Source organism: Coloeus monedula (assembly GCF_965178545.1).
Source record: "Coloeus monedula genome assembly, chromosome: 4".
In the NCBI taxonomy this organism is placed as follows: domain Eukaryota; kingdom Metazoa; phylum Chordata; class Aves; order Passeriformes; family Corvidae; genus Coloeus; species Coloeus monedula.
In genome coordinates this window covers 17,075,264-17,091,967 of record NC_138784.1, presented here as the reverse complement: position 1 = coordinate 17,091,967, position 16,704 = coordinate 17,075,264, and the positions used below count along the sequence as shown (strand labels likewise).

Here is a 16,704-nt window from a genome sequence, read left to right as displayed (position 1 = left end):
CACTCAAGTGACTTGTGACAGCTTGCTCAGGAGCTAGAAGTTGTAAAATGGCCTCAGTGCAATACTGTGCCTAATAACTCCAGTCTCTGGGCACTAGCACAACATCTGCTTACATCTTGCCTTCTCATCTCTGTCCATTACTCCCCGGCATCCAAAGGATGTCCCTGCTCAAACTGATCAGCAAAGCAGTTTCTATGCTTTGTGCCAGCACAAACACGACAGAGGATTCACCTCAAATTCTGACCCCCTTGGTGATCTTGGGCAAGTCACTGAGCCCCTCTGGGCCACAGGTTCCCACATGTAAGCTGGGCTGTAGCATCCAGTGGTGGTAGGAGTGAAACGCAGTCCCTCCAGAACAGCGAGGCACGCAGATACTCTGGTGTCAGACATCAATAAATGCACTCCAGATACACGGCTGGGACAGAGGACACATCATTGTCCTCTCCTGTACCTAGATGGTGACCTTGCCACATGATTTTCGGTGAGGACATTTTTGAGTGCTCCAGGGAGCACTGACTGTAGGAGGAGGGCAGGGTGCTGGAGCAAAACATTTTTGTATTCAAGTGGGGACTGAGTACGTCTGATGTGGGTGAAAGGCATTGACCTGCATTTATTTCATAAATAAAGGAGAAGGGTCCTCATGTCCTAATGACAGGAATCCTTAAACAGAGACCTGGTTATGTTGCATATTTGCCTTCTGCAAAAAGGATGGGACTATGGGACTGCTGTGAACCCTCTTCCTGCATGTGCTGGGAAAAAAAATTCTTCACAGTTGGTTTGGATGTGAAATCTGGGCAGTGAGACCACCTGGCAACTGAAAGAGCAAGGACTATGTGAGCTAAAGAGCATCTTCACACCCTCAGATAATGAAACAGATGGGGGCATCTTCACTAACATTTGATTATTCCCTGTCCCCCTTTCATGCACGCATAAAAAGTTCAAGCACTGATATGTCAAGAGTATATGTACAGAGAAAATTCCAGCCAAGTCAACTCTCTAAACATTTGTTTCCTTCTTGAAACATTTTTTTTTCTTTGCACAGCAGTGATTTTAGGGTTTTTTTTTCAAGAAACAGAATGCTTATGACAGAGGAGAAAGATTTGAAAACTATGAATCATCCACCAGTCTCTATGGCAGCTTTTCTCCTCGGCTGGCCTTTGACTATTTCTCAGTTTCTGTTGTTTTTTATGCTTTTCCCACAGTGGATAAAAGGACCACTAATACCCACAGCACAGATTCAGTGAAATTTGTGAAGAGTGATAAATTACCATAATCAGAGATCTATAAAACTTCATATCCAAAATGCTAAGTGTCCACAAAGTCTATAGATATGCTGGGACAGAATAACTTGAAGGCAGTTTACTCAGGTCCCTGTTCGTTATAGCACTTTGTATGTAAGATCAAGTCGCATACAAACACAAGCCCTCCCTTGAAGCCACAACTCCTTCCTGTAGCGTGTCACTCATTTTCCAAGGCATCTCTCAGACAACAAAAAGATAACCAGTTCTTCAGCCCACCAGTAACCAGGTCCTTTTAACGAGATACACATCTTAAAATAAGTACTTTTATCTTCAGTTTTGTGACTGTCCCACCACATTTGAGTATGTTCAAGGAGTTCTAGTACAGAAAAAAAAGAAAGTTTTTCCTGCAGAAACTTGTACTTCTCCCAGGCAATGCTAATCTCTGTTCCTTGGGAATTTCTCAGAGTGCTTTTTAAAACAAGCAGTAAGTATTAGTGAGCATCTTTGATGGCTGAGCGTCTTCCTACTTTTTCAGTCCACAAAGGCTGGGCTCAATTTGAAAGATGAACGAAAACATAAAATCTTTACTGTTTCCTATGTCATCTTCCATAACAGCACAGCACATCTCTCCGAGGTGCTGCACAGCTCTTTGTGTCAGCCCTACAAACCCTTTCCAATTTAACTTGTGACCGCTGACTCCAAGTAACACCATTTGCCTGTCCTAATGAAAACATACCCTAACAACCTGCTTCTAATGAGCTCAAATTAAATAGCTTTATTCAGCTGCAAGATGTCCAGAATTCCTCAGATCTACCCCAGTGTCTGGCTGATGGACCCAGTTTTCATAATCCCCAAAGTGGATCACAAGCATCTCCATATCTTTGTATACTAAACTAAGGAATGGTGTTTATCCTGCTAAAATCTGTGAGAATTTTGCCATCAAACAGAAGAGTTAAAGGAGCAGAAGAAACATTTCTAGGCCAAATTTTGATGTTTGTTTTCCTTGACCTCTCTTGCTGATGGAGCCTGAAATTCCCTTTCTTACAATACAATACAGCAAAAATCCAAATTGAGCTTCTTTATGAACTCTTAGTTCTCACAAGTTCAGTGAGCTTAGTTTAAGATTGCCACTGCTTAGGCCGGTTGCAAATCTGCTCCTCACAAGTCCATCCATTAGAGATTATCAGAAACAAATAAAATATAAACCTTCTTTTCTATTTAAAACTGTTTGGCTTTTGTCTTGACATAACATGCCTTGAGGGGAGCCCTTGCAAATGGCAGTACTGGGAAGGGAGTTGTAAAATGGGTTTCAATAACAGTCTGCACTTGTCCAACAGCATCTTCCTGGTGCTCCTCACCTGTCAGTGCCCACATGAAGCTGAGGTCAGTGCTGGGATCAAGTCTACTCAAAGTGATTCTTTTATGGAAAAGTCCTTCATGGATGTAAACGAATCACCACCCTCAGGCTATTTAGAGGAATAGGAGCCTATATTCCCTGGACTCAATCCCTATTAATGGGCCTGTTTATGATTACTGTTTTGTTGGTGTGGTGCTTGACATAGAAAGGACAGAAGAAAAGCAAAGATTTGCATTGTGTACTCGAGGCAGTATCTAAATTTGTTCTGCTAATTTAGGATGGAAGGATGACATATAAATAAACAATAGCTCATCAGTACAAATTGATGGGGTTTTGTCTGAGTTTGATTGGCACTGATAAGACCCTTCCTGAATGCATCCTGCAAAGGTAAAAAGGGTCATGCTGTCATGTAACACCACTTTGTGATGTTTGAGCACATTCTGGGTTTGGTTTATTTTTCTGAAATGGCTTTTATTTATTTTTAGACTATGAAATTAATAGTTCTCTACGTTCTTTCTCTTTTTGAAAACCTCTCTGAGTAATAGGATCTCGGGGTCACGGCATGACAACACCAATCAACTGAAGGAGTGACTATGCCAGCAAAATGCATGCATTGTTGAATCTTATACAGCTAAATGGGAGCTGCAGCCGCAAACAACCCTTATCTCAGCACATTCATGTGCATTGCTTAGCTGGTCCCACAGCTGATCCTCTCCTGGGTACCCATCCCAAGTCCTCAGACTGTAACAAAGTGCACACATTGCAGGGACACTGAGTTCCCCTTCTCCACCATCTAGCAGACCAAACCTTTAGAAATGTAGCTATGAGGTGAAAGTAAGGAATGTTACATTGCTTATTCCATAACACCTGTAATACAGAAGTTGATTTTTATGCTTTGCCTTCATGACTACTAGTTTCAATGATTGACTATGTGGACATAGATACCAACATCACTTGTGGGTGAACATACAAAATTATCTTTCCACACATGTTTTAGAAACACCTTCTTCATCCCTTTTTCTTTTTGATGTTGACTAAAAGCTATGAGTGAATATCTTCTTTTTGGGAGACTTTTCATATCTAGCACTGCTACAGGTGCTGCTGCATGTAAAAGGCAGGGAACTCAGTCCTGACTCAAAAGCAATGTGGATCATCAAGCAAGGAATACAGGTATCACATTCATGTAGGTTGGGAACAAAAAATTCTTGACTGATAACATTGGAGAAAGGACAGGGAATCGAGTAATCCAGGTCCTGTGATGGAAGCTGAAATGGTAAATTTGAAAGCCACAAGCTTTGTGAATCGTGATGAAAAGAGAAACATTAGCATTTTAGACAATGTTCTTAAAATACAGACAGATTCTCATAAACCAACATGTATTTCCTAAAAGCATTTTAGTTTTCTGCTGGGAATATTAACTCTATAAGTTTTCTGAAGATAAAGAAAGGCAGAAAAGCTGGTTAAGAGTCATTTATTTCCAAGCAACACATGATGGAAAGTTCTCTCTGTCAGTTTGCAAATGCCCCTGCCCTTCCTTTCACCCTGATATCTGTCCATCTGTATTTGTTATGGGCAATAAAGTAATTCATGCTGGTTATCACATTGTGGCAGAAGTTTCACACCCCAGCAGCTGCAAACATAACCTGTTCTGATTCAGCTTTGCTTCTTGAAAATTTCCATATGCCTTTTTGACTTCTGATGTTCTGTCCTCTTCCTTGAAATTGCAAGTCATCTTTCTAAAGCACGGGCTCAGTCTTCCTGTTGGTATCTCTCTTGCTTTCCACAGAATTTAACAATGCTTCCAAAAATACTAGAGATTTCTTTCCTCACAACACATATATGAAGAAGCCTCTTGTGAAAGATGGGGAAAACAAGTCAAGAATAGTCAACATGCCCCCAGCTACATGAAAAGTTTGTGGAGAGTGTATAATTAAATCTGTATTACCAGGATTTCTGGACAGCACTTGAACCATGCAGCACTGGTTTTGCTTTCAGAACTGCTTGTTCTGAAGTGTTTGCTAGCAGATCAAGCTACAGTGCTTGTTATCAGACCCTCAGAAAGTGCAATATTGCTGCAAACAGTATTTCAGGTAGTCCATCCTACACGTCCTCCTTCCTTCTCCCGATAGAGGAAGGTCTGCAGGAACTAAGGGCCCTGAAGCTTGTATACAGAATATCTAGAACAGCTTAGAAGACATTCTGGGTATAACACAGTTCTTTCCTGAGGTATCCCAACAAATGGGAAAATCAAAAAGGAAATCACAAATGTATTTCTGTGCCTGTCTAGGAACAGATGTCAGGATATACTAACGTCACAAGTAGAAATAGACTGGGATGGTGTAATTCTTTAGCATAATCCTTCATTGCAGGTCACTGTGATCTATACCCTCCCGTATTAAATTCCCTCTGAATTGTCTTTACCAGGGATCAAGAACATTCATACTTGAAAAGAGTCAAAATCACTCCTTTTCCTTCTTTTTTCCAAACAAATGTATGTATTGGAAATTGTTCAAGAACTGCATACAGCCCTAGAGCACAATTTACCAGATTTCACTGAGCTTTGTTTAAATTGCTTCTCTTATAAAGAATCAGCAGCACAGAGGTATCTTTTCCTGACATAATCCCTTCTCTTATCTCGCCCCGAAACTTCAGGGGGGACGAGATAGAATTGGGCAGATATGTCTTTTATTGAATGCCAGCCCTGGCAGCTCCCAGGTACAATGAACAAGTGAGTGTTAATGCAGGTGATTTTGAGTGGCATCTTCTGGCTCTCACTATTCTCTCTGCAGAGCTTCAAACTGTATTTTGGATGAGGTTGGCAAATAGAGGGTGAGGGTTTTAATCTTTTCTTTCCGCTTCAGGTATGAAGAGATAAGAACAGAAATATGTATTAGTCTACCTGAGACTCTGTTAAAATCTCTGAGTGCCTTTCACTGTGGCAACCCAGTCCTCAGTTTAAAGATTACTCTAATGCAATCTCAGTGAGTACAACCCACTTCAACCAAAGTAATAGTAGATTATATTTACATGTATCTGCACCCAAGAGATTCAGAGATACACGTCAGAAACTTACACTAAAACACAACTCCCTCAAAGCTGAGAGAAAGAACAGCAGAAGACCCTCACAAAAAGGGAAACCAGCTCTGTCAAGCATGAAGTGAACCTTCATATCTCAAGAGGTACAGTGGCCTTTATAAGACACATGCATAACTTCTCCTAAACCACAAAATCCCATCACCTTCTGTTGACTAGAGATTGTTTTTGTGTGATAAAATGTTAAGTGTTTGATTGCCAGCAATGTATGAACCCACCTACATGGAAAAGCTGATAGGAAGCTTCTGTGGTCTGTGCTAGTTAACATGTCCCTCAGGATGAGGTGTATGGAGAATAGGCATCATGAGATTTATTTATTCTTGTCAGGACAGACCACCTATATGGGCTTCCTCTGTAAGAGTTCTTAAGTGTTCTTACAGTTATTTAAAACAGAAACAATCGCAGAAGGAAGGTGCCAGCTATGCACTGCTGGCATTTCAGCCTGCCTTCCTCCTGAAGAAACCCCACAATTTCAGAGTCAGGTCAATCATTCATCAAGGGAGGAATGAAGTCATGTCTCCTACAAAGGCTGACACCTTTAGAGGTTTATGCTGGCAAAAAGCAAACCCCACATGAAACTGCAATTTCTTATCTCTGGTGAACTGTCATAAAGCACCAGAGGAAAGGGGGTGTCCCAGATCACATATTGGTGTTACTGTCCAAAAGCAATTCCTCCACTATTTGGGGAAAATTGCAGGGCCTAAGAAATTCTGCAGTGGCTGAAAGTACTATTTTATTCTTGCCTTTTGCTCATGTAGAGCAGAGAAGAGGCAAAAAAGAACCCCGAAACAATAAGGGAGGGACTTAAAGAGGCACTAGAGAAGGAAGGAAGGCTTGTTTAAGTACAGGACAGAAAAGGGTGAAAAAAAGCGTCTCGTGAGGGTGAAAAGATGGATTTGTCTTCAAGAGACATTATGATACGAATATTAGAGAGTTCAGTGCATAAAGGGGACACTTGTACAGCAGGAATTTAGTACATCTGAAGCAGTTCTACTGTAGAAGGTGGAAGACTTATTTCCTGGGAGAAAGATGGCTGTGAATACCATCCCATAGAAAGGTCCGGCCTTTTGCTCCAATCCTGCTTTCCCTTACGCTCAAAAAGAAACTTTGGCCAAAGAAGAAAAAGGATATTTTTGATATCTGTTGTGTTGTCACTCAGCTCTGAGTGACAGCAGACTAGGAAGAAAAGAAAAGCTTTGCCCTTAGAATCCCGAATCTAGCGGGCCAGAGTAGCTGAGCCTATACCAAAGCATCATTCAACTTTACTCTGTCATACCCTATTCTACTCTACCCTACACCATTCCCTCTCCTTCTCTGATTCTGGTGAGGAGATTTTCTCTGAAAGTACCCGAAGCTCATAATTTATATTTCTTCAGTGATGTTCAAGAGCTGATCTTAGAGAGTCTTTCTCTCTCCAGATTTACTATCTGTGCTTTTAGCACTGCAATATATGATCATCTAGGAATATTTCCAAGCTTTGGTCCCAGCAGAGTACACTTGCAATTTGCCCAGTCAACCTTTTCATCCCTCTTTTTCCTCTCTCCTCAGAAACAGGGAAGGAAGTCTGAGGCACCTGCAATTTTGGCCACTCTTCTTCATATTCATAACTTTAATCCTTCCTGCTCCTGCTAGGTGAGGCCACACAAAGCAAACATTTCTCAGTTGTGACCAAGCTAAGAGGCTTTTCGTTACACAGCTTCCATGGATTATGCACGTGTTGAAAAAACTGAGGCATTTGAAATAAAATGGCTTCTGCTCAATTTCAGTAAGAACTTTGTGACTTTATGACATCAAAGCTGTGCCTTTTTCATTCTTCTTCCTTCCTGAACTTTTGAAGAACTCAGATAGTACACACTTCTTTATGCTGGTCATCTCTTATTGTAAGTGGCCTCTACCTGGAGCCACCAGAGCACAAGTATGATCTTGATCAGGAGCAAGGACAACACAGTCCCTCAGCATCACATTATCCTGCCCAGAGGGATCCCTCCTGGATGATGTGAGACACCATCTCCCTGCTCCCAGTACCTCTACCCCCGGTGGTAGTGGGAGAGGCCAGGTGGAAACTCCAGCTTTCTAAATGGAAGTTTCCCTGTATTCTCCAATAGTCTGGAAGAAGTCTGTGATGGGCTCTGGGTTCAGGTGAAAGGTGACTCCCTTCCTTGTAAAGTGCTTTCAGTGCTGGTGAGAAGTGCTGCTCTGGCACCACTAAGACTCAATACTCCATTTATTCCCCCCCCCAAGGTACAGTGCACCTTGGAGGCAATGCAGAGCAGGGCTCCCGGGCCAGCTTCACCACACAATCCTGCTGCCAGGCTGTCACAGGCACCTAGAGACCCCTCGGGGGCATGGAACTGAGCATCAGTGAAGAGTCCAGTGTGCTCTGCTTGCCCTGAAATCAGTGGGAGGGTTGGGTGCTCCAAAAGCTTTCCTCTGAAAATCAGACTTTCTCCTCTCTCCCAAGAGGGGGCATGAAGGCCAGTTCACCACTTTTTCTTCATTGGCATTCAGATAATAATGACATACAGTAACAGTTGTATGAAAATAATCTGGATAAAGAAAGCAGTATAACCTATTCTATACATTAGTTACTTTATTATTCAGTTTACAGAATTGCCCTTCTACTGCAAGCAGACTCTGCCCTGTTACAGTCCGCGTTTCATATGCTGGTCATCATCACAGTATCTACATATCCACTAATCACATGGAATTTTATTAAGATTTAATCTTCAGTTAGTATCTCTTGAATTACTTCTTGCAAAGGAGGATAAGGCTCATCAGGGCCAGAAAGAAGCAGAAGAAAAAACAGAATCACTGTTTTTCTTTCCTTTTTCTTTCAATGAGGAAAGAAGAATGGACAAAAACAGATGGATAATTGACAAGAGTAATGAGAAAAATGAAAGAAAAGCTTGCATTAAAGATGAGAAATGGAGTGTGACAGGATGCAAAAAACATGGTTTATGTAAACTCCAGTATCAGACAGTGTTAAGTGTCTCTTGTAAAAAGCAGATTTACCCTAAGCTTCTCTCAAAGATAAATGAAGTTGGAGATGTGCAGCAATGGAGCACAGAAGGGACAGGAAGGGTAATATAGAAAGAGAGAGATTTGGTAACAACTCCTTTATTTTCTTCCCCCTGCATTTGACTTCCCTCCTCTACTGCCTATCCCAGCACCAAAGCCTTGTTCACAATCAGGAGCAACTAAAACATCATGCTAAAGGTTTTTCTTCCTTTTCATCCCCTGTCCCAACCACTGCACAAGCCTGAGCATAATCCCAGCACAAAGCATTCAGAGCAGCACATTTGATAAATGGCTGGAGTGAAAAAGGCTGGAGGTGGAGGGATGGCATCTCTGTTTTATCAGTGCCCCAGCACTCTGCTCAAACATACTCATTCCACAGATCCCAGCATTAAACATTTTCATTCAGGAACTCTGAAAGACGTATTCTTGTTTTTAAAAAGACTATTTAATGCAAGTGAGGCTGGGCTGAGGTGTAGGAAGAAAGGAAGGAGGATGGAGGAGAAGGAGGGAAGAAGTAGAGAAAGACATTTAGAGCTGTGAGAAAACACTGTCCCTTATAGAGAAATTTTGATTTTGAAGTTTACTCTTCTATTAACATTTAAATTGAAAGGCGTTTCTTCCAAGCTCCACATAGGAAACCAGAAAATCTGCATTTAAATGGATACCATTTAAATGTGAGGAAAAATACATATCAGCATTGAATGCTTTCCCATTTGTCTGAAAAGAACTTCTCTTATAGATGATTATTAATTTTTTTCTTTTTTCTTTGTGTATGCTAAAAACAGAAATTGGAAGTACATTAAAATTCTGCTTGGCACAAGGAAGAGGTGGGGGATGGTTGCTTAATTGACCCAACCCCTGATTCTGAGCTCAGATTTTCTCCAGGAGGGCTGCTGGAGCCTGCAGGAGGCAGTCCAGCCTGCTACCATGGTCAGGGCCAAAAGTGACCTCTCCTGCCTGGTCCTGGAGACACGACACCCATGACCACGGGGCTCCAACTCCCACTGCAATGCCCATCTCACTGGGGATGTCACCAGGTCCCCCATTCCCAGCTGGAGAATCAGACCTTCTGCAGTTTTGTTAGACACCTCTTTGGCTTCAGGACACCATCTAGAAAACAGGGACATGCACCTAACTTAAAAACCGCCTGTGTGGTGTGGGGCAGGGTGTCATCTGTCATAGCAGGAGAGCTCACAGCTGAGGAGTCTGTGGGGTTTTGGGAGGCTGCACTCAGAGGGTTTGGAAAGAAGTCCTGGGGCAAAAGAAAATGTCCACAAGTTGATCCATACTTCACATCATGCTCTCATTGCGTCGATGGGAAGGAGGGTTGGTGTCCCAGAGGCTCAGCTATGGACTCTGGTGACTTTCACCCTTAGGGCACTGGTCTGAATCTGGGTCAGGCTGGTGGTGGCTGTGAGCTACAGTCCAAAAGCCAGGGCAGTGGTTCCTGTGAAACAGCTGCTCCATACAAACCCAAAGGTCAAGTACCTCTACTGTGCTTTGGCTCTTTTTAGAGAGCAACAGCATAACACAGATTTAAAATTTTGGTAGGGTCTGGGCACTTCTCCACTTCCTCCTCATGTCTCTCTAGTGCATGGCTCCAGGGCTTCCACCTGGACTCTGGGGTGACTTTAAAAAAACAAGGTGGAAAAGCCAGAAGGAAAAAAAATGAGGCATGAGAAGGATAGTTCAGTGATCTAGGTACTAACACGGAGCCTGTAAAGATGCAGATACTATTCTTTGCTGTCTCACCGACTTGCATGGCAAGAAAGTCAGGCTTCCTGTGCCTAAGTTCTCATAAACCAGAAAAATCTTACCTCACTAGGTCATTTTGAAGATTAATACATTAAAGACTGCGAGCGAGTTTCTCTGCAGTCATAGCCCCAGAAGCCCTAAAAAGGCCTTGGACAGATAAAAACAGAAGTATGGGAATTTTTTCAGTGGTGATTTGGAATTCATTCTGATTAAATCCCCAAAAGCAGAGAGATGTAAATAAGCAAAACAGTAGCTCTCACCTAAACACAGGCACCTATAGACTTGGGGAGAGCAACTGGAAATCATGACTGTTTTTGGGCCAAGCTGATACCATGTAACCAAGAACCCACAATCTCCCACTTTGACACTAGGTTTTCATCAGATTTTTGCAGCATGATCTCGTCTCTAGTCACTGTGTTGGTGAAGATGAACATCTGTTGTCACTCAACACTCAAATGAATTTGTCCAACTTGCTCCCATTGCCTCTCCATCTCCCTCTCCCAGCTTGCTGTAATCTCACAAAGAACAGCCTCATTCTTCATGGGGTCTCCAGCTGATTTTTCTCCTATGCAGATGGCAACCACTTTCTAAAAATATATATGTGACAAGAAGAAATGTTTAGTAGAAAAAGCAGGTGCCTGGAAAATGGATTCCCATTTGTCCTTCCCTGGCCCTCTCCAAAACCCAATCATTTCCGTGTTAATAAGCTCGCTGACTATAATGTGGCACTAACCTTACACAACTGATGCCAGTGACATTTTGACAGTTCTACATACGGGTCTGCCAAAAGCAGAAGGAAAATAAATTTGTAATTTGGTAAAAAGCTGGGTGAGCAGCCAAAACAGCTTGGGGGAAGGAGAAGGAAACTGCCAAAGAGCCAAACAAAAGCCCACTGCACAGATGTTACACAGAGCAAAAAGGAAAAGCACATCCACAGCTGGAGTACCCCTCCAAATACGTGCTTGAAAAAAGCCTTAGGCACCTATTAAGCCCAGACTAGCTTGAGATGCCTCCCAATAGATTTTCCTCACGTGGCAAATTTAGAAGTCTTTCCTAGCAGAAGGGAAATGGGATATGGCCTTTAATCTGTACAAACTATCTGGTTAACATCAGATATCACAGGATTCAGTGGTTGCTCTAACAAGGAATCTTCAATATTTGCTGTAGGGAAACAACTATTTTCTAATACTGCTTTGTGGGGTATCTTCAAATTTACTTTTCAAAGTATCACTGCACAAAACATCACTGACTGTTCACAGGTTGACTCAGCTACTTGGTGCCTGTATCGCATCCCATCTTCTTCAAATTACTTATTTTGAATCTCTGACTGACTTCCAGAAAGAGGTCAAATCATCATGTGACAAAATGAAGAAAAGAAGAATGTTGCACTTAGCAGTTTGTAATTAACCCCCAGTCTGGAGAGGCCATCTATTCTTTCAGTTGGATAGGTCCAGTTTCTGCTGCCACTGACAGCTGGCAAGGTAAGTGGTGATGTGATCAGTCCCCTTCCTTCTGATTCCCATTTCAGCAACACTGAAATAACTTTTTTTCCTGAAATTAGAGGACTGTGGCTTTTACTGATGCCTTGGTAGAAAATGTGAAGGTGTGTTTGCTGCATTTGTGTATGTAAATAGTCACGTGTTGTAATGGTGTAACTGATGTACATGGCTAACCAGAGATGCAAAATTTCTACTAAAAGATAATGGCTTATTGAATTTTCTTTAGGACAATGTGAGTCTTCTTGGAAGACCAGCCACAGAGGCATCACAAGGGTCTGGATAAGCATAGCCCAGCTTGCAACTCAGAGGCAATGGAACATACTCTTCCCATATTCAGAAACACAGAGCCAAACGTGGAGCCCAAAGGAGCTCTAATAAACCTTAAAATACTCCCTAAGCAAGAGGAGGGGGAGCCACTGGTCAGCAGCTGCTGGTGGAGGTGGGCTGACACTGAAAGCACAACTTCAGAAAGCTGGGTCTTTGCACAGGCCAAGGACAGTAAGCCTGATGAAAATGTGAGATGTACTCTGTTCAAAACATTTTCCCTGAAGTGCTTTTGTGTTGAAGAAATAACTGTAGGGCAGCTGCTGGACCACTGTATTAACCATGCTCACAGGGAGTGTGAACTCTAAGACCTTTTCAAAGTCACATCACTCGATAGGCAGGGGACTGTGGCCAAGGCTGGACCACATGTGGCTGTTTGATGTGACTGCAGGACACAGGTGACTGCTTCCAGCCTGACATTTGTAAGGGGTTACACCTGATGGAATTGGGAGGATGAGGCAGGTCAGAAGTGCAGAGTGTCCGGCACTTGTGACAGAGAGCACATTGGATTTCACTATGGTGAGCTTGATTTGAAGCCATTTACCTGTCAGATTTCAGGAAACATCATGGAGCTGCTTTCAAAGTCAGTATACATAGTTCTGACTGATTCTGGCAACACATTCCTTCATCTAAAATAGCTGGTAGGATCCAGCCTGGCATGTGAGACTATCTGGCCTCATCAAATTTTAAAAAAGTGAGAACTTAGTCATTATTTGGCCACAGCCCTGCAAGCAGGTAGGGTTTCCACACCTGGCATGGGATGGAGTGAGCCCCTACCTCGTTCTAGCAATGCTGCTGACACAGAATAGACTGTAGATGTTTAGCCAAAGCTTTCTCCTAAAGTCAGCTCGTTTTCAGTTTTGCAGAGGGTCTCCCTGTCCCTGCTCCCAGTTCCCACTCCCCAGAGCACTTAATTTCCTTCCCTGGCTTCCTGAGCCCTAACAAGCTGTGCTGCTATTCATGATTTTTCAGGAAAGACCTGTCCTTGCACAGGCTTCCCTGATGGCAGCAGCAGTGGAAGCACTGGTTAGTGGCAGATTTTTCTTCAGGTCATTATCAGCAGTCCTGCTGCTGATATAATTTCACAAGCCTACACCAAACTGGGGCAACTGTGGGAGATTTTCTGAGAAATGACCACATGCTAATGGAAATTGTCCAGTCTAAACAGCCTCCATGCACTGACTGACAGTGTAGGAGATTAAAAAATCTTGGAGCTGTCTGTGGTCTCACAGGGCCTGTTACCTTTTCATGGAAAGCACCCCTTGATCTTTGCTAGGGAGAACAGTGAGTGCTGCTAATGCAGCAGTCCTGTGGGCAGCACTCGGACTCAGTCTGACAGAGTGGTGTGAGGCCGTAAGAGGGGGCTTGAGATCTCTGAAGGGACTGATATTTGCAAGGCAAACAGGATGGAAGAGCCCAAATTCCTGAGGATACCAGTATATATTCTAGCAAATTATCTAAGATCACTTAAGCCCAACAAACAATTCCTCCACAACACCACCAACAGACCCTGGTGGTGTTTCCTCATACCATATATTTTTCAACTATCATCCCAAATGGTGGATTATTGGTGTTGCCATGTACTCAACACCCCTGAAACCAAAGTCCCTGTGCACCTCTGTCTCTGAAGTCTGCAGAATGCACAGCAACATGAGGACAAATCTGACCATCCCCCACCTACCTCATCAATCAGCCAGGAGCAGGGCTGATTATGTGTTTGGAGACAGGCAAGAAGAGAGACGGGGAAAGCGGTGACAGTTATAAATGTTTTGCCACCCGAATGTGACATTAATATATGTATGCAGTGTGTTCACAACGTTAGGTATTTGTGCACAACCCTAATAAATACCATGTTTGACAGCAGTTTCACAAAACAACTCAATGAGCTAGAAGAACATGCCATGAGACACTGTTTCTAGCTTTACTGTGAAAAAAAGAAATATCCCTGTATTAGTCAGATCCTTGACTTAGTGGAAATCTAGAGCAAATCCAATGAGCTCCATATAAAGTTTAATTACTCAAAACCGTATTGAAATGACCAGATAAGTGATAAAACCTGCTCATAAGACACATTTCATTTCTACGCCCCAGAAGAGAGCCTTAGTAAGCTTCTGAGTTAGAAAGACCAATGTAGCATGCATGGCATTGCAACATCTCCATCTCAGGAACTCTCTTTTTTGGGGCAGGCACAGTTACCCTGTTTCTTTTACTGGATGATGATCAGGTGGCTGCACTCCAGAGTCAGAAAGGTCATCATACTACATGACTTGCCTCATGAGCTCACCTTAAAGGCCAAGTCTGTGACACTGATATAGATCAGAGATGTTTTTAGCACAAGTTGGAAGCTGACTGGCAAACTACCCTGGCATTTTCCTCACACTGCCCAGGTGCTGTGATGCCGCATGTGGACACATGCACACATGTAGGCCTGACTCGGTGCTGTCCTCCCTGAGGGACAGCCTCACATCTCCTTGTCTGCAGAGCACCCAAAAGCAGTCAAACAACGTGTCTGTGTAATTATCTGCCTGATTCTTCTTTTCTATTGTTTTTGAGATGTTACAAAAGAGGGAAAGTTACGTATCACTTAAAAATGCTGATGTACTCCACATAAAAATCCAAAAGGTCTCATATGGGCATTTTCTTACAACGCTGCTTCTGACTTTTCATTTCAAACAGCCTTTTTTAAAATTGCACTTATATCTAAAAGAAAAAGGATTCAAAAGCGTTAAGACAATCAAAGCACCTCAATTCAGCCAAGATTCTATTGGCTGCTCCAAAATAAACTGTTTTTCATTTTGCTGAAGAACTTTTAAAAGCCACCTGCAGCCCTCCCACCATGCTGTTTTATTCACTTTGCCTTTCCAGCCAGAAATTGCTTTTATTTCAACAGCTCTGTCCATCAGTGCAGCTCCTGAGAAATGGCAGAGGGCTAATAATATCTCTGGCAAGAATGAGAAGGCTAAACTGGGAAGCCAAGCTTTGACAGGAGTGGTAAAACCAGAACTGATTCTCAAATATTTGGTTTCTGAGATGACATGGCTCCATTTTTGTGCCTACACAAGTGACTCAATTGATTTGGGATCTGAAATCCTTGTAGCACATTTTCTCGCTTTTAAGAAGCATCTTAGTTCATCTGTATTGGCTGGCTTGCTCACTTCCTAATGGGTCTCCCTAGATCTGATACAGCATTTGAACATGGTGGGTACATATGTGAAGGAGGGGGAACAAATGGAGGGCAGGGCCCACTGTGCATTGCTAACAGTCACACATTTCCAAAAAGCAGTGGTTAGGAGATCCCTAATTCACTTAACCTCTTTGATTTCATTGTACAGTATGAGATGCTGAAAGGGAAAGAAAAGATTGCAGGCAGCTCTTCTACATTTGCACATCAAAACACACGCCTCAACCTGGTACAGAGCAGCAGACAGATACAGTAAACACGCTTGTGAGAGATGGAAAACCAGCTTTTTATTGGGAAAGAGCTTTCTTCCTGGTTGTGTAGTGCTCGTGTACGTGCAATAAGGAAAAAAACCCAGAAAACTCGGACTGTTTCAGGAAGCAATGCACACTGGGGCCAGGATTCACTTCTACTGCGCTCCACCAGGTTACAGGCAGGATTCATCTCCCTTTTTCCCTTAGTAATTAGCAGTACAGCACAAGGCAGATAGTTGTGCCTCAGACAACAATGACATGCACATTAAAAGAGCCTAGTCTGCCAAATGCTCAGGCACCAAAAGATGAGATGCATTTTATCAGGGTCCAGAATCCCATTCCCTTTTCCTTTAACTGAGACCTGTTTATCTAGAAAGCCAAGACACAAGTCCAGTGTATGCCAATACCTGTATTTTAAGAAAATATACCACCCTTCCCTCAACAGCTGCCAACCTGCCCCCTCCAGCCATCTCCCCACCTTCCCTTCTATCTGTCCCGCTATCCCCATCTCTGGTGCAAATCCCTCCTTTTTTCAACCTGCTCTTCTCTGCTTGTCCTCATTTTGCGTTATCTTTCGCTTCTCCTTTCTTAACACACACCTCCCTTTCCTTCTCAACACCCCCCTATAATTTCCTCCCATCTCCTTTCTCTCTCTCACTAGGCTGACACATCTTAACACCCTCCCTGTGACTTTCAAGACATGTGAAAAGCTGTAGTCAGGTATTAGATTCCTTATCAGGTCAAAATAAAATATTAGGGAAGTCAGTGGACAGATGCAGTGATTATGGTTCAGTGTGGACAAGAGTGACATCAGTCTCTATGGTCCCAGACGGGATTTAAATTGTTGGCAAAATGCATCATCATTGATTTTCCACTTCTTCCCTTTGTGATATCTCTCCAGGACTACGGTAAGAGACTTTGGGTACCTTATCTCTGCATTTCTTATCTCAATGCAGTTGCTTTCTCTTATATATGAAGTCAGCTA

The 16,704-nt window shown here is 42.8% G+C and overlaps 1 protein-coding gene across 1 annotated transcript in view; it reads right to left on the bottom strand.

Moving 5' to 3' along the window:
* TMEM178B (transmembrane protein 178B) overlaps positions 1 to 16,704 on the bottom strand; it is a gene marked incomplete at both ends in the record, with an annotated part of 208,355 nt that overhangs the window by 19,028 nt on the left and 172,623 nt on the right. The window lies entirely within an intron of this gene.